This window comes from Amblyomma americanum, chromosome 8 (genome assembly GCF_052857255.1).
Source record: "Amblyomma americanum isolate KBUSLIRL-KWMA chromosome 8, ASM5285725v1, whole genome shotgun sequence".
NCBI lineage: Eukaryota > Metazoa > Arthropoda > Arachnida > Ixodida > Ixodidae > Amblyomma > Amblyomma americanum.
In genome coordinates, this window is record NC_135504.1 from 65,943,428 (window position 1) to 65,969,931 (window position 26,504).

Here is a 26,504-nt window from a genome sequence, read left to right on the forward strand (position 1 = left end):
CAAGTAGGCTTCGCCACACGCAAGTGCGCAGCGGCCAATGGCGATCCCTGATCCGCACCACGTGATTTAAAAACCAGTCACAGCTCTCGAAAAACTCGGCACGCGCATGCCTTTTATTATTATTTCTTGCACTCTAGCAGCGCGGGCAACCATGGTTATTGGAAGGAGGCTTGGCTGAGCTCCGCATGCGATTGCCAGTGGCGAGCGGCCGCGAGTTGTCGGCCACGAGAAAACGGCGCACTTTCGGACTTTTAACAGCCACCCTGTGCTCTTTAAACGCAATTTTGACCCAGTTAGAGTTCTAATTCAGCCTTAATTTTTATTTTCATAATAGTAGAGACAATAAACTTGACAAAACACGCGAAAACAAAAAATCGATTCTTTTCGCAAAAAACCGCGTTTTCGACCTCCATCTCCCCTTAAGGGGGGAGGCTCCTCTTAAAGAAAAAATTTTGTTTCTGCACCAAATTTAATCAAATTGCACACCCATGACTAGTTTTTCATGCTGATTCCAAAAATGTCATTGGTTTCATGATAGGATCAGTAGTTATTGAGATACACTTAATTACACCCTTCTCACTAATAAGAACAATTAAGAGAAAAAACACATTAGAAAGTTTATAAATTGCACTTGGTTGGGTTCTAGAAACAGAAATGAATACAATGTTGGAAACAGTTTTTTAATTTTACTATCATAAGTAGTTTTTAAAGACATTGAAACTCAAGGAACAAATAGTGCGTAACTTGCAATCAGAAGCTAGAGCAAATTAAAAAATTTCTGAACCTTAATTACAAATTCTACTCCCAACATTGTGTAGACTACATATATGGCTACTTGCTAAAAAAAAGAATTATGGTTCTATCTGCCATAGCTGCTGATATATGCTAGTTTGGGACATGCTACGAGTCCAAAATTTCCATTTTGAGAAAAACAGCAAAAACAAACGAAGTGGTGTTTATGGCAAAGTACTTCAAATTTATTTATATACTGGCATCAGCAGACACTTAATAACCTCCTGGAAGGTAGTCTGTCTGACCAGAGTTATTAAAATGGCGCTTTTTGAGTGAGCGCTGAAGATTTTCTCGTTCACCAAGCGCAAGCTGACGATGGAGAAGGTGTCGCCGGGTGGGGCAGTTGCGGCGTCTCCCATTGCACCGAAGAAATGCTGCCTTTCGCCCTGTTGCTGCCGCTGATGCCATCTCATGAAGTTTCTCCTGGGCTTTTTTGTCCCTTTCTTCTATCTCGGAAGGTTGCAGCATTCTGGTATCGCGACGAACACGGCCGCTGCCCGATGAGGCTTCCGCGACCGGCGGCGCCGTTAGGCCTAGCTCGGTCGGCACCTCCCGATCCGCTGGCGGAGGCATACCCACGGTGCCTGTGGTGTCCGCGGTGCTCGAGGTGACCGTGGCGCTCTTCTTGAGGTTGTTAATGAGCGAATTTTTCCTCTTTTTTTCATATCTGTTAGTCGTGCAGAACTTTGCCGCCGGCGTTGACATCGTCGCGAGATGCACCAGCGAACACACCTTGACCAAATGGCTACCGCTTGGGCTCAACAGACGCTTCCAGCAGACGACACGAGGCCCTTCAGCCAATCAGATAGCAGCTTTCAGTCACGTGCACCGACTAGCGAATAGCATCGCCCGTTGCGACTGCTTTTTGGCGGCATTTTCTCCCTCATCCAATAAGCATAAAGGAGCAGGAACTGCGCGAAATTTAAAACGAAAAGCAGCTCTTCCAAACGAGACCAAGATGGCCGCGATCGCTGCAGTGAAACGATAATAGCATGTCTCGGAAAAAGCCCCGTTATTGCGCGAAAATTTGCCAAGAGCGAGCTCGGATCGAAGTTTTATACTCCTTTTACAGCCCAAATATTGGCTCTAGAGATTAGAAAATTCACAGGGTGGTAGAGAAACAGCTGCAGATTTCGAAAATTACATTTTTGAAAAATCGGTTTTTTCGCAATTTTTTTCGCCTCTAAGGGGGGACAGGGGTCTTGAAACTTTTTTCTTTATTTTTAGACTAAATGCAATGAAAATTTGCAGTATTAATCAGTTTTTATGCTGATTTCAAATATGTAATTATTTTTCCAATATGTCAATTAGTTTTCAAGATATTATACATTTTCACTCCTTAATTTGCGAGAACAATACAAAAAAAAACCACTCATCAGAAAACAGTTTTTAGTGTGTGGCTAGATAGTGTACAGTACAAGCAATACAATATAGGAAGTACTTTTTTGATTAATCCAGTATTAGCTGTTTTAGAGCCTGCTGAAGTTCAGTGTAGGGAAGACTGCTTGACGACCAGTTTTAATTTGTGTGCACAATAAAATTAGTGAGCAGAAATTGAGAAATCTGTTCCCAACGTTGTATACTTTAATCATTCAGAAGCATGCTGCAGTAAAACTTATTGCTGTATCTGCTCTAGAAGCCAAGATATCCTCCTTGTAAACTTTGCAAACAGTAAAAAATTGTGTTTTGAGAAAACAAGGAAAAACAAACAGATGAAATTTATTGAAAAATACTGAAAAATATGTACATATTTACACTGTAAATGGACTAGTATGCTCCAGGCATGTAATCTGTCTGGCTGTTAGCTCCCAAGTGCCGTTTTTTGCAGGCCTGCTGCACATTTTCTGCGCATGCACGCTTGTTCACAGATGCAGTTCGTCGGCACCGGTCTTTCTCTGCCATGCGCTGCATATTGCACGTGCTAGGTGCTACTTTGAGCTCTCTCAGAATGCTTGCTGAGGCTCTCTCATTTCCAGCGTTAAATTTCGGTACAGCTTCAGCTACAGCTGCCTCAATGCTGAACAAAGAACCGTGGTGCTCCTTGGGGGCCAGTGCCCAGATCATTGCGTGCAGACTTTCGTTACTGTTCTGCGTCTTTCCTCTCTGGCACCTCTGAAGGAGCTTCCTGTCCGACAAGCGCTGGTAGATGGGAAGAAGAGCCTTGCTGACGTGGGGTGGAAGATTGTAGTGGTGTTTGGGTGAAGGCAGGCCTTTGGCCTCTGCTGCATTATGGCGACACCAGGAGTCTGGGCCTGTTGGGCAAAGGCTATGGTTTGATGCAAGGTCTGTTGATGTCACGTGATGATATGTCGCCATCACAGCCTTGTGCATAGCCTCTACGTCCCCTGAATGTGATTTTACTGCCCAGCCATAATATGAGGTCAGCTTTGTTATTAGATCACCAGTCAACCTGCCCTTACCACTGATTCTGTCAGGACTGTCTCTGTGTTTGGCAACCAGGTTGCGTAAAGCTGTGCCCATGCGCTTCTGCACATGGTTTACGCACTCTTCCTTGTTGATAGGAATGAAGCCATACACCTTAGCTTCTTGCAGAGCTAAGAATGTACGGCTGTCACCATCTGACAGAACAGTGGTATAGCGCAGGTTGTTTTGCTGGAGTGACCTCTGGAACAATATGAGGCCAGCCTCCACCTCCATCTCTCCAGCTTTCTTTTCTGAATTTTTTTGGCAGACATGATTTTCTTTCCATGTCAAGTAGTTCGGGTCATCCTCTTTTGGCCCTCGCTCACAAGCGGCACAGAAATTCGAAAGCACGACAAAGTCTAATACAAGGCCCGAAAAAAGTTTAATCACGGTGCCTACACAAATATGAGAAGAATGACAGCGCGTCATCCATGTCCCGTCGTACGAGACCGCGATATTGTCCGGATTTCCCAAGTTCAACTCCGCGTACAAGTCCCGAACGGAGCTCGCACACTCGGCAGTCACTTTGTTCGCAGCACGCACCGCCGATGGCGTCAGCTTCGTTTTTAAGTACTGCTGCCATGTCTTCGTGTGAAGGCCGCGATGGGATATATTCATGGCTGAGAATATATCATTGAGCGCTGTCTGCCGATTGCCGGTACTCTGCATAGCACGCGAAGCAAGAATGTTCACTGAACGGATTCACGTTTTGATCGCCGCTCACGCGCGGCGAGCTCCACACCGACGCTACGTCGCCGCACATCGCGCACACAAGAACAAGACTCGCAGCGAGTCCATATTCACGCGCGGATTTTTCAACCGCTACATCAGCACCGCATGCCTTGCACTTGACATGGTGCAGAAGCGCGTTCACCGATTCCAGGCTCACGATCACGAACCTCGTATCGTTGGATGGGGCAGCTGCGTCGTCACTCGCATGTTCGAGAAAACCAGCTTTCCGGTCCGTAGCACATACATATTTGATCTCGCATAGCTTAGCGTCGGCCTTGGTCTTTATCTCTTCGAGATCTGCGGGTGTCAGCATAGCCGTGTCGCGGCGAACGCGCCCGCTGTTCCGAACATCGGGCGGCGCATCCGGGACCAGTAGGCTTAGCTCGTTCTCGGCTGCCGCTGCCGCGGCACGGGTCGTAGCAGCAGGCACGTCGTCGCTGCTTTCTGGCACTGCAGAACGCTTCTTGCAGTTGTCCGCGATTGACTTTTTTCTTTTCTTGCCGAACTTGTGGCGCGTACAAAATTTGGCCCGTGGCTGCGACATCGTCTAGAAATTTTCGGTACGAAGTCCAACACTGATCTGACAAAATGGCGCCTCGCTTGCGCTCTGGTGCGCCTAGCAGACGAGACGGGCCGAGATCCACCAATCAGAGGAGCTGATTTTAGTCACGTGGGCTCAGCAACGAATGGAAGCGCGCGCTGTGACTCGTTTGGCGCCCCGTTTCTCGTCAACCAATGCGCAAAAAGCAGGCAACACGGCGGGAAATTGAAAACGAGAAATCGCTCTTTCAAATGAGACCAAGATGGAGTCTCTCATGGCCGCGAAACGGACGCTGCGCTTTTTTCAAAAACACCGTTTTTGCGCAACTTGATGCATGAATTCAGCTCGTTTGCTCCTTGTAAAGTGGAATTACAGAAAAAATACTGACTCAGGCAACGAATAAATTCGTAGATATGTAGAAGACGGACTGTAGATTTCGAAAATGTCATTTTCAAAAAAATTTTTTTCGCAATTTTCGTGCCCTGAAGACCCGTGTCCCCCCTTAAGTACAAGAGAACTTGGCTCTGATCGGCAAAGGCGGCATTTTCTAGCCTCACCTCGCACGTATGTGGCCCTGTAACACACCTGTGATCATTCATAAACTTGTAGGCAAGCCAGCCAGCAAAATAGACAATGTTGTTCTCTAGTATTGGAGACTGATAATCATATGGCAAAACTTCTACTGCAACTGGCAAAGATGTGGCAGCTGTACAGAGAGAAGGAGCAGACTTAGATAAACAAACTGGGAGAGTGGCTAGAAGGCTAGACATGTCTTCAGCACAGTTGCTGCTTTCCGACAGTTTGAAAAGGTTGCTAACTAAAAGGTTGCTAACTATTTCGCAAACATTGTCGGCGGCTTAGGAAGGTTTAGCATAGCACAGAGTATATTTCCTGCAGCCATTCCCTTACCAATGGACCTCAAGGCATACACTAACCTGAGGTTGGCTTCATAGAGGCCAGAAGTAGTTTTCTTCGACGTCTCAAATCATTGTGCGGCACTACACACTTCACAGTTCAAACTGTAAACGCTTGCAACACCTACCCGTTTTGTCACAATTTCGATGAGCTCAACACTTCCACCGTACTCTCTGCACACACAAATCTGTGTAATTGCGGCACAAATGCCGTCCATGTCCATTAAGGCATATTGGCTGCTGCTCTATAGCACATCCTCTTCCTGGAAGCACAGAGAAAATCTTGAAAGCTTCGATGTCGAGGAGCTGGCGCGTTCGGCGTTCGGGATCTCATTCGGTCGTGGACATCCTTTTGCTTTTTCACGATGAGCGTAGCGGTTGCCGTGAAATTGACGCCTGACGAAGGCCTTCTTTGCCCTGGGCATCTCAACTTATCAGCAACAACCAACACCGGCACAATTTACAATACTGATCGAAAGGGATAGCACTCGGACGCAGCTGCATGAAGGTTGCAGAAACGTGGAAAAAACGTGCAAAGCGTCTCAGGATTGTCTTGGCTAAAAAAGAGGAGCTGTACAATAGTTGCCAGACAATTTTTTATATGTAGCAAGTTTTGAAATCAGGTGGTGGACTTTTTGGTTCAAAAAATTGACCTTAATCCTGAAAGGGGGCGTGGCCGCTCACTACTTGGTTTCGGAAAAAGCGTTTTTCAGCCGTAAATATGGCTTTCTGAGGAAAGTGCGATCATGGAACATGTGTAGAAAGAATTGAACTTCTAAAATTACAAAAGAAAAAAAAACGATTTTTTTCTATTTTTACCTTACCCTGTGCCCTTAAGAACAATTTTAACGGCGAGCCCATATTCTCGCTCACCTTTTTCGACGCTGATATCACCGCCCCACGTTCTGCACTTAGCGAGCCTCAGCAGATAGTTTAGCGACGCCAGGCTAACGATCGTGAAGCACGCCTCATCAAGCGGTCCGTCAGCAGTGCTGCTGGCATCTCGCAAATAGCAGACTTCCGCTTCGTTGCTGGAGTTTGACGCGAGTTCTTGGAGTTTTTACTCGGTTCTGATGACCATGTTCAGCCGTCAAAGAACCACATAATCGTCCTCCGTCGGACGATAAGTCCGATTTCTGTCGCGCAATAAAGCGTAACAGTCTTAATCGGGCGCGTTTCCTGCCCCTACAAGTTTCCTTCAGCATTATACATGGGTACTTGCGAGTGCTCACAAGAACTCCCTAGTGCCGGGTTGACGAGGGAAGGGACGAGGCGCCTGGCTTGGCGGGGACCGTAAGTAGGAAAGACGACACCATCCGATGATGGCACCACGGTGCTGGTCGGTAGGGGGTAGGATCAGCCGTTGTGGTTGAGGAGGTGGAGGCCGATGCAGCGGTGGAGTTGTGGGGGGCTGTTGGTGCCGGCGGCGTGGGCGCGCCAGCGAAACCGAGCTGCAACAGCTGTCGGCATGCGCCGTGCCAAGTGAGAGGGAGGGGAGGGGGGCGGAGCGGAGAGAGTGAATCCACGTGCAGGAACCAAGATGAACGGCGTGGGCGCGCCAGCGAAACCGAGCTGCAACAGCTGTCGGCATGCGCCGTGCCAAGTGAGGGGGAGGGGAGGGGGGCGGAGCGGAGAGAGTGAATCCGCGTGCAGGAACCAAGATGAAGAACGGCGTGGGCGCGCCAGCGAAACCGAGCTGCAACAGCTGTCGGCATGCGCCGTGCCAAGTGAGGGGGAGGGGAGGGGGGCGGAGCGGAGAGAGTGAATCCGCGTGCAGGAACCAAGATGAAGAACGGCGTGGGCGCGCCAGCGAAACCGAGCTGCAACAGCTGTCGGCATGCGCCGTGAGAGGGAGGGGAGGGGGGGCGGAGCGGAGAGAGTGAATCCACGTGCAGGAACCAAGATGAACGGCGTGGGCGCGCCAGCGAAACCGAGCTGCAACAGCTGTCGGCATGCGCCGTGCCAAGTGAGGGGGAGGGGAGGGGGGCGGAGCGGAGAGAGTGAATCCGCGTGCAGGAACCAAGATGAACGGCGTGGGCGCGCCAGCGAAACCGAGCTGCAACAGCTGTCGGCATGCGCCGTGCCAAGTGAGGGGGAGGGGAGGGGAAGGGGGCGGAGCGGAGAGAGTGAATCCGCGTGCAGGAACCAGGATGAACGGCGTGGGCGCGCCAGCGAAACCGAGCTGCAACAGCTGTCGGCATGCGCCGTGCCAAGTGAGGGGGAGGGGAGGGGGGCGGAGCGGAGAGAGTGAATCCGCGTGCAGGAACCAAGATGAACGGCGTGGGCGCGCCAGCGAAACCGAGCTGCAACAGCTGTCGGCATGCGCCGTGCCAAGTGAGGGGGAGGGGAGGGGGGCGGAGCGGAGAGTGTGAATCCACGTGCAGGAACCAAGATGAAGAAGGCACGCCCTGCGAAAAGCAGCAGCGAAAGACTGACTGCAATTCGACAGAGCTAGTTCCACTCGGCCAGATCTTTCTCTCGCGTCACTCCAGGTTTTATCAAAGCGAAACCACAGCCAATTTCTTTTCACCCACTCTCGCTTTCGGCGGTGTGTCCGCGGCAGTGACGCGGGTCACATCCCGCGCCTTTTTCCTCCTTGGGCCGATTTATCGCGCAATAACATGAGTAAAAGTTTTAATCGTGCGCGTGCCTTTCACGCGGCCTTGCGGTTGTTTCGTGAAAACAAAGCGATTGTTACCGTATATACAGTAACGACGTCTTTCTGGTTCCCAATTTTTTGCTGAAAATATTTCCTTCTAGAAATAACCATGTTCTGCCGTCAAAGAACCACATAATCGTCCTCCGTCGCACGATAAGTCCGATATGAGGGCTTCTAGTCCAAGTGTTTCTACCACGGCACGCTTTCGCTGCTTTCTGTTGCGCAATAACGCGTAACAGTTATAATCGGGCACGTTTCCTGCCCCTACAAGTTTCCTTCAGCATTATACACGGGTACTTGCGTGTGGCAATGCAAAAGAAATTACCTGAGTGCACAGTGGCGATGGTGAACTCTATATTAACTCTTTCGGGACCGCCCAAAAAGAAGGCAATTCTGATACAAATTCGAAAATATTTTTTTATTCAATGACTTTTTCTGCTAGCTTGTTGTAACATATATTGTTATGCAGCTAAATGAACGCACTTTCACGACAAAAAAATTTAGATGCCTTAAAAATATACATGATATCACGAAAAAATCTCAAAATACAACTTTTCTCCATAAAAAAGAAGGAAATTCTTGAATACGGAAATAAAAAAGAGTAATAAAAATATTTCAGAATATTCAAAATGTGATACAATGCCTCTTTTCTAACTTCGAGACAAAAAAAAAGTGGGAGGCTTATGTACATTTTTTTTTTGGTGCTTTCTTGCACCACTGCTCACCGCTCAGTTCTGAGCACGGTCCCTATGCCACTCAAGAAAACAGTTGCGGGCCGCATTGAAGCACAGATGTACGCTGCATTTACTGCAGAAAACCGTAGTTTTCACCTCGGTCTTGGTCTTTTCGTAGCATAGTTTGCAATTTTTTCTCTTCTCCACTTTTTGCGGCTCGTGGAGCGGGTGTTCTGCAGAAGGCGGTGGAGGAGCACGAGCTGCCTTGGCATCTTCAAGATGGAGAAGCTGCTGCACCAGCTCTTCTCTAAAAGCTAAATGGTCAAATGAGGAGTTTCTTGTCAGCTCAGGGATTTCTGGTTGAAGTTTGCGGTATGCTTGGAACAAAAAAAAGCTGTTGACACATGCGATGTCAATGCAGTGGAAGAACAGGGTCTTCCACCAGCGGACGCTACGCATCAGAACATTATAATATCCAATCATTTGATCCGATTTGTCCACTCCCAGCATTCCGGCATTATAATCATGAATAAGCATTGGTTTTGGTACAGATATTTGGGTCCATGTACTTCCGCTTCTCTCCCTCCTTTTTGCGGCGACGCTTTTGTTGGCAGTGTGTATGGTGCTCATCATATTCACAACGCGCCGGTCTTTCCACTGAAGGTATAAAATGCTTCGGTCACGCATCCATTGAATGTCGACACGACGAGCTTTTTTTTCCCATCGTGCGTCTTTTAGCTCTGCAGGGAATCCTCGGCGATCTTTTATTGTTGTCCCACAAGCCAATGTTCGTCGGTCGAGGAGGTGAGCGAACAGGTGTGTAGAAGTATAGAAATTATCCATAAAAATTTTGTAGCCCTGATCCAAATATTTGGCACATAGCTGACAAACTACGTCGAAAGCTAACCCGTGGGGCCCTGGGTGCTCACGCTTGCCTGTGTAAACTGCAAACTGCACAGTATACCCGGTGTCGGGGTCAGCGAGGACCCACAGCTTGTAGCCCCACTTCGTTACTTTATCTTTCATATATTGCCGTATTCCCGAGCGTCCTTTCAATTTTACCATGCGCTCATCCACAGAGAGGTCTCGATGCGGCTGGAAAAGCTTCGCCGACACTTGTTTACGTGATGAATCAGCCAATAGACGAACCGAAGCTTTCCTTTTGAGAGCTGACTGACGTCGTCCAAGTCTGCGACATGCAGCATCGCAAGCAGTGCGATAAAGCGGCGCCGTGGCATAATCCGTGGCGGAAGAAGACCGCTGTACATGTTTCCCACGTTCCAGTAAAGCTTCAGCCGCGGCACTTTCACGATTCCCATGTAGATAACGAGGCCAATAAACTTGAGCATCTCACTTGGAGCCACTTCTTCCCAAGAGCCGTCGGGACGGGCATGCGTCGGCTTCTCCAAAATCTTTGTCCAGGCATATTTATTAGTATTGTCACAAATAGTCTGAATGACCTCGGCCGAGAAAAAAAGTTCAAGGCAGTAAGAAATTTTTTTTGTGCGCTTCTGAGTGCCATGCCCACATCTTCAGTCAAGTACACACCGGGTTTTCTCCTGGGCGAAAACTCGATACGTTTCTGCGCCGGCGGTAGAAGACCATTCCCGTAAGTTGTGGAAACCCTACAAAACAGAGATAAAATAGTGAGAACATGTAGCGATCACGCACACCTACTCAACAGCAAGTGGAAAGCAAAACTATGCTCACCTTCGGCTACTAGTTGACGGTCCAGGTTGTTGTGACCCAGAGTCTCTCTGAGCTGAAATCAGCTTGAAAAGTCGTCTTCTGACTCTTCGCTGCTTGATTCCTCAAAGAAATCCGTAGTAGAAGCGGCTGAATCGCGCGACTGACGTTTTTTCTTTGCGCGGCCTGATGCGAGGTTGACGCCATGGTTCTCAATCTGCGCCTCCGCCACGCCCAAGATTAAAATCTCTCCCGCGTCGCCGCCTGCCGAGAAAAAGGCAAACTACGCCAAAACCGAAAGTTTAGATACCAGACTACTCACTAGATGGCGAGATGTGTTCCAGTGAGCGGATATTTGAGCTTGAGAGCGCGCGCGATTTGATCGTGCATTTTTACACGATGGCCTATGGCGCGGTCCCGAAAGAGTTAAAAAACGAGCAGTTCAAGCACTGGTTCCTGCACATAGCACACTCGGTTTAGAGAGGGGGATTCGGGAGAGAGACAGTGGCACGCATCGTGCTAGCTCTGCCAAGGCTCGTTTTTTGGCCCCCGGAGGGACCGTGAAAAGAAAAAAAGCTGGCAAAGCAGCTTTGAGACCCGGAGTGCCTCGTGCAGTGCAGAGAGAGAGATGACGGGGGTCCTCTTCACATCGAGTAGTGCTTGGCGATGGCCTCCATCAGCCGAAGGAAAGGGTCATGGCAGCGCTGCCTCCCGTTAATGGACTGCCACCAAAGCCAGCCCAGGTAGGTCTCCGTCAGCTGCGGTGTAAGCTTTCGGCCGCTTCTGATGAGCCGGGCCTTGGCCTTCTACCATGAGCTCTCGATGCTTTGTGTGTGAGTGCCGGTAACAGGGTCAACGAAAAACTGCGAATGGTTGACTGACTTGTGAGTCAAGTTCATGTTGACTCCGTTGCTGTCGAGCAGCCCCGGAACACACTGGTTCGCCGCCCACTAGTTGCTGACGATGGTGGTCCCTGGCTAAACGTTGGCGGCGATGATGGCTCCGAGAGTCGCCGCGTTGCGCCGGTCGACCTTGAAGAGGCGCAACTCCTTGGTGGCCTCCCAAATCATTCCAAACACCCACGGTCCACCACGCCGCCGTAATTATTCTGGCGGTGTGGTGGCACGTTGTCGCCTGCCAAAAGCCGGCCGCGGTTGGCTTTGCGCTTGCCCCTCATAAGGCACTCGTCCACTTGCACCACATCGCCAGGTCCACCCATGGGGTGGCTGCTCTGACAGCTCAGCACAGCAGACCTCGCGGACGTAGATTGTCCAGTCGGTGCAGGCCTGCTTAAATATCGCTCTTTTGCATCTCTCTGGCGACCGTCATCGATATTTCCTTCGACATGCAGAAGGTGAGGTACAGCACAGCTGACCTCGGCAGCTTCACGTTTGGGCGGCCTAGGCAGTCCTTGCGGGCAAAAAAGCTCGCTGAAGCGCCTCCACTTGCTCGCAGAGCAGCACCTCCTCGTAACGCAGTGGTGCCGTGCAGTTGAGACAGTTGTTTGCGGCATCTGTTGCACCGGAACTGCGCCCGCTTCCCCTTAGATGAGACGCGGTAGAAGGTTACAACTTCCCCCACGCAGTCCGTCTTGTTGTCATTAAAACTGCCGAATGTGTTAGGCCTACTTCGACCTCTGTACTGTCGACTCGATCGTTCGGCACAGAACTTTCGTCGTTCTCGGTGCAGACAACTGGAGCAGGGGGTCTCTTGAGGTTATTAATCAAGGACGTTTTTCTCTTCTTGCCGAACTTCTGCCGCGAATGAAACTTGCACGCTGGACCAGGCATCGCTGTGCGTTCTCGCCTCGGATCAACACAAAGAAAGCGCCGCGTCTCCCCACGGCTTGACCACCAATCGGAAGGCGACCTGCTGTCATAAGCGCCCAAGCAGCCAATAGGCTCGTGAAAGGCACCTTTCTTTTTGTTATTTGCTAGGCAACCAATGGATGAAAGGAAGCAGCAGTGGCAGGAAATTGAAGACGAAAGACAGCCTTCATTTCAAACGAGACCAAGATGGCTGCGGTGCCGCGCATGATACGGGAGCTATGCGGCGCGGAACACAGCCGTTTCGGAGCCGATTTCAGCGCAAATTCGGGCGACGTAGATTATGTAAATTTACATTATGAATAAAATACTGATCTAAGAGGTGAGAAACTTGGCAGATAGGTAGATAGATGGCCGCTGATTTCGAAAATACCGAGAAAAAGACCCGTGTCCCCCCTTAATGCCGTTTGGCGATTGCCAGTGGCCAGCATCACACATGCGGCGAGGACGTTCAGTTTTGAAAGGATTCACTTTTTCAGTACCTTCGATGCGTGGTGAACTCCATGTCAACGTTGACGTTGCACACAATCTGCAGCTTGACAGCAAGGCCATATTCACATTCATCTTATTATTTTCACAACTCCAGAGCAGGGTCTGCACTTCACGAGCTCGAGCAGAGCGTTCACTGAATTCAAACACTCGCACTGCACTATGGGACTTCGTTCATGGTTAACTGCGGCGTCGTTGCTGTCAGCAAAAAGCTCCTTCAGATTTTTGCTGCCGTTGCCGAAAGCTTCTCTACCATGTCGGCTGTTAGGTCTGACTTGGATCCTGCGGTGAGGCGGTGCGCGGTTTGAAGTTTTCGTTCAACGAACTCTTCACCTTCTTGCCAAACTGATGTCGGGTGCAAAATCTTACCAACAGGTGATACTTCGCGTACTGCGCCGGTGTCAACACGATAGCGTGCATAGAATAGGAGCTGCGCGCTGCGGAAAAAGTGCTGTTTTGATGTCAATTTCTAATCAAATTCAGTCGTCATGGACGGTATAAATTGGTACTGTGTGAAAACTGATCTTAGAAGCTTGAAACTCTGCAGACTGGTTAAGAATAGGCAGCAGATTTCGAAAAAATTTTCAAAAAATGATTTTCTTGCCATTTTTTTGTTTACCTCTGAGACCAGTGTCCCCCCTTGAACCACTTGAAACTGTTGGCATTGTTGCAGATCGGAGCCATTTTAAAGCGCGTGATACGTCGAACCGCACCATTGCGCGTCATCGGTCTGGTGCAGATCAGTAGGCCTATGATTTTTTTTCTTAAGGCCCTTTGCCACTTCACATTCCTAACATAGAGAAAGGCTAACATAGAGAAAGGTATTATTAAAGAGCAGATGCTCCCTTGACTAGCTTGCCAAGCAGATGGAAGAGAAACTGGGGACAGCTTTTGATTCAAGTTTCAGGCGCTCACAACTTGTATGCTAGCATGCACTGCACCCTGCAGCAGCCTTAATGGCGCGATTTCTGTTCTGTACGGTCTCTTATCTTTGTTTCTTTTTCTGTCTAGGAGAATTAAAATATTTTGAATCAGAGTGCTCTTGACTCGTCATCAACGCAGCTGCGCCACAGCCTTTGTCACAACAGTGGCATTCCATAAGGCACCAGGTGCTCTGTGTAATGAACATTTATTTTGCTCCATATAAACACAAACAAGCCGATACAGTTGGCGTTGCTATTTAACACAACATTAAGGATGGACACTAGTCTTACACCATTGTTTTTTTGACAGATTTTAATGAAAATGAATACTTAATTTTTTTATGCTGATTTCAAATATGCACTACTAATTAGCAACCAATGTCCATTGTTTGAGGCCCAGATGGCAAAATAATAACTGTCAAAAATTAATTGCAAGGCATGGTTGGATAGCCAGAAGAGTAAATTATGAAATGTTGAGAGCAGATTTTTGATATGTGAATTATTAATCTTTTTACAGCCTTCTGAACTTCAGCATACAAGATGTGTGTAACCAAGTAACAGCAAATTAATCAAAACAAAGGTAAAATGAAAACTGCTCCCAACATTTCGTACTGCAAAAGTTTCAGCTCTGTTACTTGGTGGCCGAGATGTCGAGGCAGCAAGACTGCTAGTAGTCGACAATGTGAATTTTGAGAAAAGTGCAAAAAACGAGCAAGGGGAAGTTTAGTAAATACCGTATTTACTCGCGTAATCGTCGCACTTTTTTCCCTGTAAATCAACGCGATGTTTGGGGGTGCGATAGCTATGCGAGGAAAATTTTCAAGCAAATGTTTCGGAGTGTTAAATGCAAAGATGAATGGGTGCAAGATCAGGATTGTCAGGTCCGCAATTGTAAATATAACGAAAACATTACTTTCAAGCGTAACTTACCTTCGTTATGAAAGTACAGGGTGAACGTAAGCTCAAGCTGCTAAAGCACCTTATTTGCCGCGTGCAACCTCCCCGTCACTACTCGCGTTGCGTACGTCCTGCAGGCAATTCTACTCTTCATCAGAGTCCTTGTCGACACTGGAATCGATGGTTTCTTTATCTTCCGATGCTTCTTCGCCGTCCCACACCAGGTGGTCCTCGGTGGCATCCAGGGTGTTCGAAATTCCTGTTTTCTTGAAGCTTCTGGCCACCGTGTTCACATCAATCATCCCCCATGCCTCTGATACCGAGCTGCACAGCAGCTCCACGGACGGTCTTTTGATCTTGCCGCCCGGCATCTGAGCATGTTCACCTTCGGCCATCCATTCTGCGTACAGCCTCCGGACGTTATCTTTAAATGGCTTGTTCAAAGATACGTCAAGACGCTGTAGCATTGATGTGAGGCCGCCGGGTATAACAGCCAGGTCCGTGCTCGGGTCCTTGAACTTCGCCCGAACCGACTCTTGAAGATGGCCCCGAAAGCTATCAAGCACGAGGAGCGACGGAAAGAGAAGCGCTCCCCGGTTGCCGCCCCCACACAGTCTTCACCCAGTCCACCATAAGGTCCGCGGTCATCCACCCCTTTTCTTGGACGCGCACGTGTATACCAGGGGGGAGCTTTCCTTTCGGGAGGGTCTTCCGCTTGAAAATGACGTACGGTGGGAGCTTCCGCCGTCACGCCTAGCATGACCGTGCACCTCTGTTTTTCGGCACCTGTATTCCTGACGTGCACAGTCCGAGCGCCTGTCTGTTCGACTGTCCTGCTGCTGGGCATATCGAAATTCAGCGGTGTTGGTCTGCGTTCCCTATCTGGGAGAGCAAGAAGTTATTCTCCTGCCGGATCCTGACGTTAGTCTCGAAGTGCTTGCATGCAATGATCAAACTGTCCAACCGACTACGGCACAGTTCCCTGATGCGGCTCAAAACATAAGAGCTGTCGTTCACGCTCGGACACTCTTCGGGAGATGTGCACTTTACTGAAATGGAAATTGCAGCGCCAATATACCGTTCCAGATTACCGACGCTGTCGTCGTTTCTGTTCAGGATGCGATGAGCGTTCACCAAGCTCAGCTCCACGTCACTACAACCCATCATCACGAGAGTAGCCTCTTCTTCCCCTATCACTTGCTCAATTGTAGGCAGTCCTTTCAAGCCATTTGTATAGACAAACACTCGAGTCTTGACGTATCTTTCGCGGGTGATTGGGTATGTTCCAACTTCAGACACAAGGTACTCCACTTGATCTTTCACTCGTTCGTCCTTTTTCAAAGCGATGATTTCCACTGAAAAGATTCGCCTCACGTCCGCGTCGGCACCGCTTCCAGACAGAGTACTGCATCGCGCTACGCCAGTGCCGAGGCTTGGTGTAGTCACAGCTTAGTGGCATGCAAGGGCTAATGTCGGCGTACAAATTCCCCAACTTTGCAGCTAGTATGCTTGCAAGTTCAGCCTCGCTGGTGTCGTTGGCAATGTTCATGTCTAGACGGTCGGACTGCGTGACGCGCTTGGTGTTCTTATTGATACAGTTCATGGCTTTAAGCACTGATCTCACACACCGGCGACGAACGCGAGTCAGAACGGCCACAAACTGAGCCACACACGAAACGTACAGTTCCTTTGCACGACCGAGCTTGTCGTAGGAAATCAGTCCAGAGAGCATTTCCGTGCTCATGTCCTTCAGTAGCATTAAAGTCTCATCGGCCGGCGAGTGCTCGTGGCGAAAGTTCACGTGATTTGCAATGAAATCGCTCACCTCACCAAACAGCTTCTCGAACCTGCAGTTGAACATACACAGGGGCACATCCACCATTTCGAAGTAGTCGATTGTCAGACTGTGGCACATGTTAACTATCCTCTTCAGTCCTGAGACAACAATTCGTGAACGATTTTTGTAAAACTTGTTTATTGGACACAAATTAGTGCAAAACGAAGCAAAAAATTGTTGCGCGTTAAAAATACAAACGGAAGGTAGTTAGTTTGCTGGTACCCAAGTGGGTACTCTGGGACTTAGGGCGTATGAAACTCAAGAAAACAGTTTCTGTTTAGAAGGCAAAGAAACACATCGCATTTTCTGCACTTTACTCGCGATTTGCCACTGCAATGCGGATTCCGACACTTCATCTGGAACTTCATCTTAGTATGTTCAGGGAAGTGTCCAGTATGGTCGTAGCGCACCTCATCTGGGGGTATGGGAATCACCTTGGCTCTCTTTGGTGCAGTCGCTTCTTCACCCCTTTCTGCATTTGGATGAGACCCCCGTGAATCAGACAGGTCTGCTTTTATAGTACATTAGCTATGTTAATTTTGAAGTTCAGCAAATCTAGCCGATCCTTTTTGGGAACCATAGCATTTTCGCAGTCCCTCATGTACTGCACCCAACTATTGCAGCAAGCCAAGTCTAAGAAATGAGTGAAAACGCGCACAGTCCACTTCTTGCTGCGCACCTGGATTCGGTAGTAAGCCACATAGCGGTCCATCAGGTCGACACCGCCCATGTGTTGATTGTACTTGGCAACAATGTCAGGTTGTGCAACGTCGATTCTCTTCTTTCCTTCTTTCGACCACCTTCGACATTTTCCTTCTGGCTCAGTCCCGTAGGCAGATGACAACAAAATGACTGATTTGTTGTCCTTCCATTTGACAACACAAAGCTTGTCGTCACTGCATACTCTACAGCAGGAATCTCCACGTTTCATAGACCGGTCATTTGGCATTCGTGCTGCCTGGCCATTGGTGCGGTTAGCCATGACTGTGCCCGTGAGAAAAATGTTCTCCTTGAGCAAAACGTCAGCGAGTTTAATTGCTGTAAAGTACCTATCGGTGAAGAGAAATGTAACGTCGTTTCGATTCACGGTGTTAGTCAGTTGCTTCACAACTGCTCCTCCAAGGCCCAGTTCTTTCAAGTCTTCAACTGGAACAGTTCCTTTCCCGACATAAATTGTAAAGTCCAAAACCAAGCCATCAGTCGCTGCCAACACAAAATTCTTCAACCCAACAGGGTTTGGTTTGCTAGGGACACACTGTCGCATTGGACACCTGCCAGTAAACGGGATCATTTGCTCGTCCACGCAGAGCTCTGCAGAACGGTGAAGCTGTAGACATGCTTTTCTGAAGAACTCTATAATTGGCTTCACCAGGAAAAGCCTGTTTTCTGCTTTTTCTTTGTCTGTTACAGACAGTCTATCAGAAAAGTGTAGGTGGCTTCGAAGCTCAAAGAACCTATCACGCTGCATCGCATTCGTGATCACCTCGACACTCAGCAGTCGGGACCAGTACATGCGTACTCTTGGAATCTTCAAGACACCCATTAAAATGTGAATGCCTGCAAAGGTCTGGAGCTCCTTTGCATTTGTCTTTACGGAACAACCTCCCCTTTCTTGAACAGAATAGAGATTAGTCTGAACCGCACATTCATTCCAAAAGTCCTCTGGGAAGTACGCAGAAAAATAACTGTAAGGCGATTTTAATTCCTGTTCACCGATGTCTTCTGCTACTCCATCGAAGTTCACACTGGTGAACCTGGACAAAATAAACGGGAACAAATTTCGATCAAAATATTTTTCAATTTTATATAAATTAAGGATGCTATCTGTGGTGAATTGAATATGCCTGTTCAAAAAGTAATAAAGAAATAAATACTCTTACGTTTTAGTTTTCCACAAGCAATGTGTAGTTGATGGCTGGTCGACTTCGTCATCACTGTCGTCAGAGCTGCTGCTGCTTTTGGCGTCGGATTCGTCTGAGCCTTCTGCGGAGTTGTCGATCCACTCCGGATCATCAGTCTGACAAATCAGCATCACTCTGCTCTAAAAGAGCCTGGATTTCTTCGTCTGTAAGGTACTTGCCTGCAAATTACAATAAAGCGGCTAAGTCCCCAAGTACCAAATTGGGTACCCACATCTTAAAGTAGACGTAGCAACAATGTTTGCTGCGAAACTTGTACTAAACATGTCACAGCAAAACCCCTAGTGTGCGGTCACAGTTTTCACAGCTACAGAGTTTAAAAAGAGCGTTGCAGATCGAAGCAAGAAAACTTTACTTACCACGAGGACGAAAACGTGCGTGCGGGCTGGAGGAAGCCATCTTTGACTGCATATGGGGCAGCCTCATTCAGACACACAGCGCCATCTCTTGAACAGATTGGAAAATGCAAGGTACCCAAACGGGTAAAACGGGTCTGAACGCTAGTATTTCATTTTGGACTGCTTTGCAAGTTTGGTAACAGAGGTACCCATTTGGGTACTCATGGAATGAGGAGGCTATAGCACCTATAGTAACTGCCGAATTGGCAATCACCAGAGACTTCAGACGACGAAACTGCAGTTTCTCAGTCGCTTCAAACTTCAGCATAGTCACGTCCCGTACCTCGATAGACTTGACACTTACGCATTGACAAGCTGCCTTGAGCACGGTCATAAGATCAGTCACATCACTCTCATCCGCTTTTGTCGATAGCCACTGAGCTCTCTTCTGAGACGCCACTCCCATGCCTTTGCGCGCACTCACAGCAACGTGAGCGATGTTTGTCTTGCGAATTAGTCGGCAATCCTTCATGGACCATCTCACATCCAACAACTTTTCGTGAATCTTGGGGTCATTAATGAAGTTGGGATCGGAAACCAAGCGTTTGGCCATGTCCTGCAAGTCCTCGAGGGGGGAACACTCGCACGGAATGTCAGTGTCGTCGCACTCATCTTCCAAATCCTCCGGGTTCGTGAGCTCGTGTCGAACCTCCATCTCCGCCTTGCAAAACGCGTCGTCTAGCTCGTACAGCTCACGCACCGGTTCAACTATCATGTTGGTGCGCAACACGTGCTTCCTGACCGTGTCGTAGAACTCGTCACACTGCTCCGCGGTGCTCCTTTCATTCACTTCTTTAATGAGACTGGTTGATCTAGTCGAATCGAACAGTGCCTGCTTCACGATGTCGCTGTACCAGCGATGTCCGCAGTATGTGCTGACAATAAAGTCCCGCACACTTGCCCCGAAGCGCTTCTCTCCATCACTATCATAGATGTAGCAGGGGTTGTTCCCGATGAACACTATCTTTATCGGCTTCAGAATCTTTGTTAGACGCTCAAAGGATACCACAGGTGTAGCGACGTTGTTGGTGCTGCCGGAGCTCCTCAGTTCCAACACGTTACCCTCGGAGGTCATTTTCAAATCGTAGGAGTACATAAACATACGCATGTCTTGCACGATGTAGCATTTCTGCAACGAAAGAAAGACGGAGAGAAAACATGACTCGATACAAGATCGTCATAGGAATGCATGCAGTACCCATATTAATAATCACCATTCTCGTGCTCGCGATATGTTTTTCGGCACTGAGACCCGTACACACGCGTATCTCGTGCGATGATCGCTCGCTCACTCTCTCTCGATTACAAAGACAGTACGATTACCGGCGCGATGCTATACGCTACGTGCATGCTACTGCCGATCCTTACATTGGGCTGGATAGAATGGAAATCGCACCGTGCTTCTTCGAGTGAGGAGTGTGATGGGAAACTCACGTTATGCTTCAAGAAATCCGTACCCTCCATAGTTCGCAAGTTACACGTCTATCTGTTGTGTTTCGTAGTTGGAGCACTAGTCACTATATTTGTGACGGACGCGATGAAGTACAGCGTGGGTAGACCCAGACCACACTTTCTCTCGTTGTGCGCACCCGATGCATGTCAACGCGGCAATGAAACGGTATACACGCAGTCTCTGCACTGCACGACCGAACTTTCCAGACACTTGCTGCGCAATTTAAGACTATCGTTTCCATCGGGACACTCCTCCCTTTCTGCTTACGCCGCCGCGTTCATGATTCTCTACTTGCAAGAACGAGGACATGCGGCGTTACAATCGTTGCGGAAACTGCATAGTGGTGCGCTCGAGCATTCATTATGGCATTTGCAGACATGTGACCCGTAAAGTAACGAGTAGCTTGCAAAATGTTCATGCCCAAATTAGTCACGCTGATTGTAGACAATGTCTCCTTGGAGGAGATGTTTCCGAAGTACGTTTCAGACAAAAAGTCTATGCTCAGCGAGTCGCTGGCGATCATGTCCCCGCAGCGGCGACGAATCGTGTTCACGATGTAGTGGACAGATGTAGTCTGGGTATTTCTGCTCGTGCACCACCACGTCTCCGATGCCGTCTGCGACGAGCGGATTCTGAACAGCCTCTTGAGAAGTGTAATATTCGTTGCTGTACACTCGGCGAGACTTTGTTCTGTCTTCAAATAGTTCGCGAGTCGGGCTAGTTGGCGGTGTCTTGGCCATCCTGTGTGGAGGACTCATCTTCACAAACGACACGCACCGTCTTCCCGGCGTTCGCTGCTTCACGCTGATCTGGGGCAACACGACAAGCGGTGGGCGATCGCCGGAAGAGCTCGCACAAAACAAAATGTGCAGAGTGTTAAATTCCATCTTGCAACCGACGTTGGAGTCTGAGAACACCAGTTCCACCTTGTCCGTCTTCTCCATAAACATATGAAGAAACACATTGTTGGCGAACACATTCTTGTATTTCCTATTTACCTCGCCCTGTCCGGCGTGCAGTCGAAGCACCACGTGCAACGCCCAGTACAGTCTTTCCAGCAACATCAGTGCACACTCGTCGTCGCCGTTACACCAAAACACTAGCACGCACGTGCGTTGCTTACTGGGCACGGCGGCGTCCTTCAGTCGACCGCCGCCGTTACTGCAACTCTCTTTCTGGTCTCCTCTGCCACCCCTGTAATCCTTCACCACTACCATGGGGTCTTTCATCTGTTGCCTGCTTTCGAGCTGCGTTTGCTGATGAGCGTACATGGCGCGAAAGCTCATGTAATACGCTATGATAGAAATCCAAAAGTGTGTTACGCCATGGGTGATGGCGCGCCAGGAATATAGGGGCAGTTCAGCATCCAACATTGTAGTGAACATGTCGGGGTTGATCTCTGTAACCGAGTCGAGGTCGCGCTGGTGCGGAAATAGAGCCTGAAACTGCTCATACATCCAAGTCTCGGACTCGTCCGGTTGCTCGTACACCACCGATTCACTGCCCCCGACGGGCGACGGAAGTGTGTACGCGTCCGAGTTGCCTCCCAACAGCATGGAACCGAAATTGGCCATGTCTTGCAGTTCCACCTGAGCATTCAGTATACGATGACACAAGTACGATATGTAGGTGTTCACGCGCTTCAACAACGGTGCAAACTGCTTGGTCACGGCTTCCCAGTGCTTGCGACGAATGAGCGGGTTCGTCATGTGTTGCTTGGATAGCAAGGTCTCTTTACAAGCGTCGTAGCTGTCGGCACCGTGCACGGCAATCGCAGCAAACGTGCAACCCACTTGCTTGGTAGTCATGTTGGCGATGATCTTTTCCGTTGTAGTAGAGGGAGCGACCACGGCCGACTGCTGCTGGTCCATCATCTTGCTCGCTCGCTCGATGCTAGCGTTCACCGACGGAGCCATCCAGTTCCAGAACATGTGCATGTAAGACCTGTTATCGGCAGCAAACACACACATCTTCCGATACAGTGCCTTGAAGGTACTCGCGTACCCTTCGTCTGGCAGCATCTCCAGCAGCGGGTTCAGCCAGTGCTCTTCGCTAGAAAACGGCCCGTTGAACATGACGTGCACTGTAGCATACGTGAACTCGAACCGGCCGTTCAGTTGGTACACGTAGTGAATGTCACCCACGTTGGGATTCGCACAGTGAGCCCTGCGAGAGCGTTCGACCCGCCGACACGAGCCCTTGCGTCCGACCGGCGTGAAACAGACCACGTTGCCGGAGTCGGGATCAATACAGTGCGCAAGCACTGCCCGGTCCAGGGTCACGTACGTCGGATCGTTGACGCGTCTGTTTGGCTCGGTCGGCGAGCATTCGCACTCGATCCTCTCGCTCGCGCTTGTTGCGGGCGGCCAAGTCTCGAGCCACTTGCTGTCGTCGCTGCAGTCTCTTCAGCTGCTTCTTGTTAGAAATCCACTGCAAGCGCCGACGCTCCTTCTTGTTCATGTAGCTGAAATCGTCACGCCGAGCTCCATAACAGTCGTCGTCGTCGTCTTCTTCCTCAGAAGCACTGGCATTGCTAAAATCACCCCCAAAGTCGTCGTCTTTGTTATCCTTATTCTTCTTGCACTTGTCCTTCAGCTTGCGACGTTCTCGTTCCTTCACACGCAACTCGCTCTTCCTCTCCAACGGACTTTGCTCGTACAGACCTTGCACCAGAATTACATGCGCCAGAGTCACTCTTAGCGAGGCGGGAATGGAAGCGATACCTTCCTGAACGGCTTTGGGAATTCCTCCGGAAACAGCGTGAGGCACCACTTGATACAGACTGATGTCGCACCGTTTCGTCGCTGCTGATATCACTCGAAAGTGAAGCGCGTCGTTCATCGGTAGTGGAGGCAAGTCACCCGAGTCGTCTTCGCGACAGTACTTCTCAAACTTTCTAAACAGGCCGTCCGCTCTCTGGTGCATGGGTTCGGGAATCTTGGAGATGAAAACATTGTACTCTTGTATCAACGTGTTGTCATCAGAAAAGTTCAATTTTGAACGCCTCATCTCCATCTGCTGACGCCTGGACATGGGCTCCTTGTTGGCTGCAGTGTCGGGACGCCAACGTTTCGTTACGCGTTTCCTAATCCACTCGCCATTTTCTGCCTTGCGCTTCCTGCGCTGTTTCTTGGGCTGGGGAGCCATTGCCGACGGTTGAGGATCGCCATCGGACTGCTTATATACACAGTCCCAGTTGCATTTTACGACGTCGGTTTCCACGTCGGCCTTTTCCGGCAACGGGGCCGGCGCTGCAATCGGGACCGATGATGCATCATTGGCTTTCGACGTCGACCGTTCAGGTGCTCGCCCGAAACATTTGTAGACACCTGTGGTTTCGGAAAAAGCGTTTTTCAGCCGTAAATATGGCTTTCTGAGGAAAGTGCGATCATGGAACATGTGTAGAAAGAATTGAACTTCTAAAATTCCAAAAGAAAAAAAAACGATTTTTTTTTCTATTTTTACCTTACCCTGTGCCCTTAAGAACAATTTTAACGGCGAGCCCATATTCTCGCTCACCTTTTTCGACGCTGATATCACCGCCCCACGTTCTGCACTTAGCGAGCCTCAGCAGATAGTTTAGCGACGCCAGGCTAACGATCGTGAAGCACGCCTCATCAAGCGGTCCGTCAGCAGTGCTGCTGGCATCTCGCAAATAGCAGACTTCCGCTTCGTTGCTGGAGTTTGACGCGAGTTCTTGGAGTTTTTACTCGGTTCTGATGACGTTCTGATGACCATGTTCAGCCGTCAAAGAACCACATAATCGTCCTCCGTCGGACGATAAGTCCGATTTCTGTCGCGCAATAAAGCGTAAGTCTTAATCGCGCGCGTTTCCTGCCCCTACAAGTTTCCTTCAGCATTATACATGGGTACTTGCGAGTGCTCACAAGAACTCCCTAGTGCCGGGTTGACGAGGGAAGGGACGAGGCGCCCGGCTTGGCGGACCGTAAGTAGGAAAGACGACACCATCCGATGATGGCACCACGGTGATGGTCGGTAGGGGGTAGGATCAGCCGTTGTGGTTGAGGAGGTGGAGGCCGATGCAGCGGTGGAGTTGTGGGGGGCTGTTGGTGCCGGCGGCGTGGGCGCGCCAGCGAAACCGAGCTGCAACAGCTGTCGGCATGCGCCGTGCCAAGTGAGGGGGAGGGGAGGGGGGCGGAGCGGAGAGAGTGAATCTGCGTGCAGGAACCAAGATGAAGAACGGCGTGGGCGCGCCAGCGAAACCGAGCTGCAACAGCTGTTGGCATGCGCCGTGCCAAGTGAGGGGGAGGGGAGGGGGGCGGAGCGGAGAGTGTGAATCCACGTGCAGGAACCAAGATGAAGAAGGCACGCCCTGCGAAAAGCAGCAGCGAAAGACTGACCGCAATTCGACAGAGCTAGTTCCTGCTTATATACACAGTCCCAGTTGCATTTTACGACGTCGGTTTCCACGTCGGCCTTTTCCGGCAACGGGGCCGGCGCTGCAATCGGGACCGATGATGCATCATTGGCTTTCGACGTCGACCGTTCAGGTGCTCGCCCGAAACATTTGTAGACACCTGTGGTTTCGGCGGCGATGCAATCGGGGTCGGTGATGCAACAATGAGGAAAACCTCGACAGCACAATGGAAAATTTCATGGCTCGCATAATGGAGCAACTGAACCAAATGAAAAACGACATTCAACAAACTCAACAAAAGTTTGCCATACAGGAGCAAAGCTTTAAGAATTACGTAAAACATCAAAGCACCCAAAAAGTCATTGACGCTATAGACAAGCTATTTAACGGTCGAATGTTTGACACTGAAACCCAGAATACATCCAACTGTGACTAATCATGGTAAATGAGCGCTCCTAAAAAGGCGGAACACTCGCAGACTGCAAACACAAACATCCGAGTGCGGAGCAATGGGAGAGCCGTCTCACCAGCAGCGAGCAGAAGACAAGACGACGGGGCCTTTCAATCTACAAATTTTTTTGGAAATCAATAATTGTTTTCACTCACTCGAGCCTTTCATTCCCCAGGCGAGCGAGCCACCCGCCGCTGCCTACTAAATTTCTTCGTGCCATCACTATCATGTTTAATATCTCAAGATCTAATTATCCACATGACTGTAACTTGCATTTTTGGAATCGGTATCGAGAGTAGAACATCTTAGACACTGAGTTGGCCTCTGGGCCAAAACTTGGAAGTCCTGTGACCTTTATTACTTAATAACTGTTTACCTAATTAAGTTATGAGCAATCACATTACATTTTTTTGAACTCAGCGCAAAATGCTCAACAAGGTAGACCCTGCTTTTACACACATTAGCTAATGTATACATGCATTCTGTCATAATGGCATGCGTCTTTTATTCAGTTAGTTATATTGGACATGCGCTTGAACATCGGCACCAAGACGTGTTTGATTGTGAAGTGAACACAGCCATTTATTCATTCGCATTTACAACACCAAGAGGGGGCAACTTCAGGGATGAGTAAGGCACATCAGTTACTGCTTTACACACATTAGCTAATGTTATACAATCCATGTATTCTGTCATCGTGATGTACATGGCATCCCTTATTTGGTTATACGTGCCAAATAAGCATGTATCCACACAATATGCAGCCACGGCCCTCTTCCACCTCGCAATGTACGAACGTATCAGTCGGTACATGCATCTATCCTCCGTGACAATTCCCGGGTGCACGCACGTGCCATGGACAAAATCACATCTTTCTGTGTGAGACAACTCCCTAAACAGTCTACTATCCACTCTACTCAGAGCATTGGTCACAATGTAGGATTTGCTATCCTCCATAGTTTTAAGCGCAGCCTCCTGTTTCTGAGAAGCTAAAAATGCAATAATATCTGGATGCAATTTAATGTATCCATTTATATTATACCCTTTACTCGCACCACATAATGCTGCTCATACATGTACAAATGAACAAAATCATCTATAGGCACAATCTTGTTGTGCAGCAGTGCAATGGCTGTTGTGTATATCTGTCTATGAGAGTCATAAGACATCGTTCCATTCCTGACTAGTAACACACCTGTGTGCTCCAAATGGGGTGACAGCAAACTTGTCATTGTCATCTGTGTCGCCATCCACAAATTGCGAGTTTTCAACATTCATTGCGAGCATCTCGTGCCAGTAGCGCAGGGAAAACATTTGGGGGAAGCACCGCCTATGTCAGCAGGGCAGTTGTGCATCTCGAGGATGTCTGTCAGGTCGTCGAACATGTCTGGTGGTACGTGCCTCCACGCCGTGTCGGTCATGAACAGGGTCCTCAGTCGGTGGTTCTTGAGCAGCTGCAGGCACAGCTGTAAATATAATAACCGCACATTAGCTCACAAAATACAAACATC

General features: G+C 49.2%; 1 protein-coding gene and 2 pseudogenes across 2 annotated transcripts in view; 1 reads left to right on the plus strand and 2 right to left on the minus strand.

The window, feature by feature from the left end:
* The window catches only part of snama (something that sticks like glue), a 109,284-nt gene that overhangs the window by 22,346 nt on the left and 60,434 nt on the right, over positions 1–26,504 (plus strand).
* Positions 2,431–6,180, minus strand: LOC144101822 (uncharacterized; annotated as a pseudogene). The gene has a single exon (XR_013308070.1). The product of XR_013308070.1 is annotated as an uncharacterized LOC144101822 (transcript).
* LOC144101824 (uncharacterized) lies at positions 10,925–12,069 on the minus strand (annotated as a pseudogene).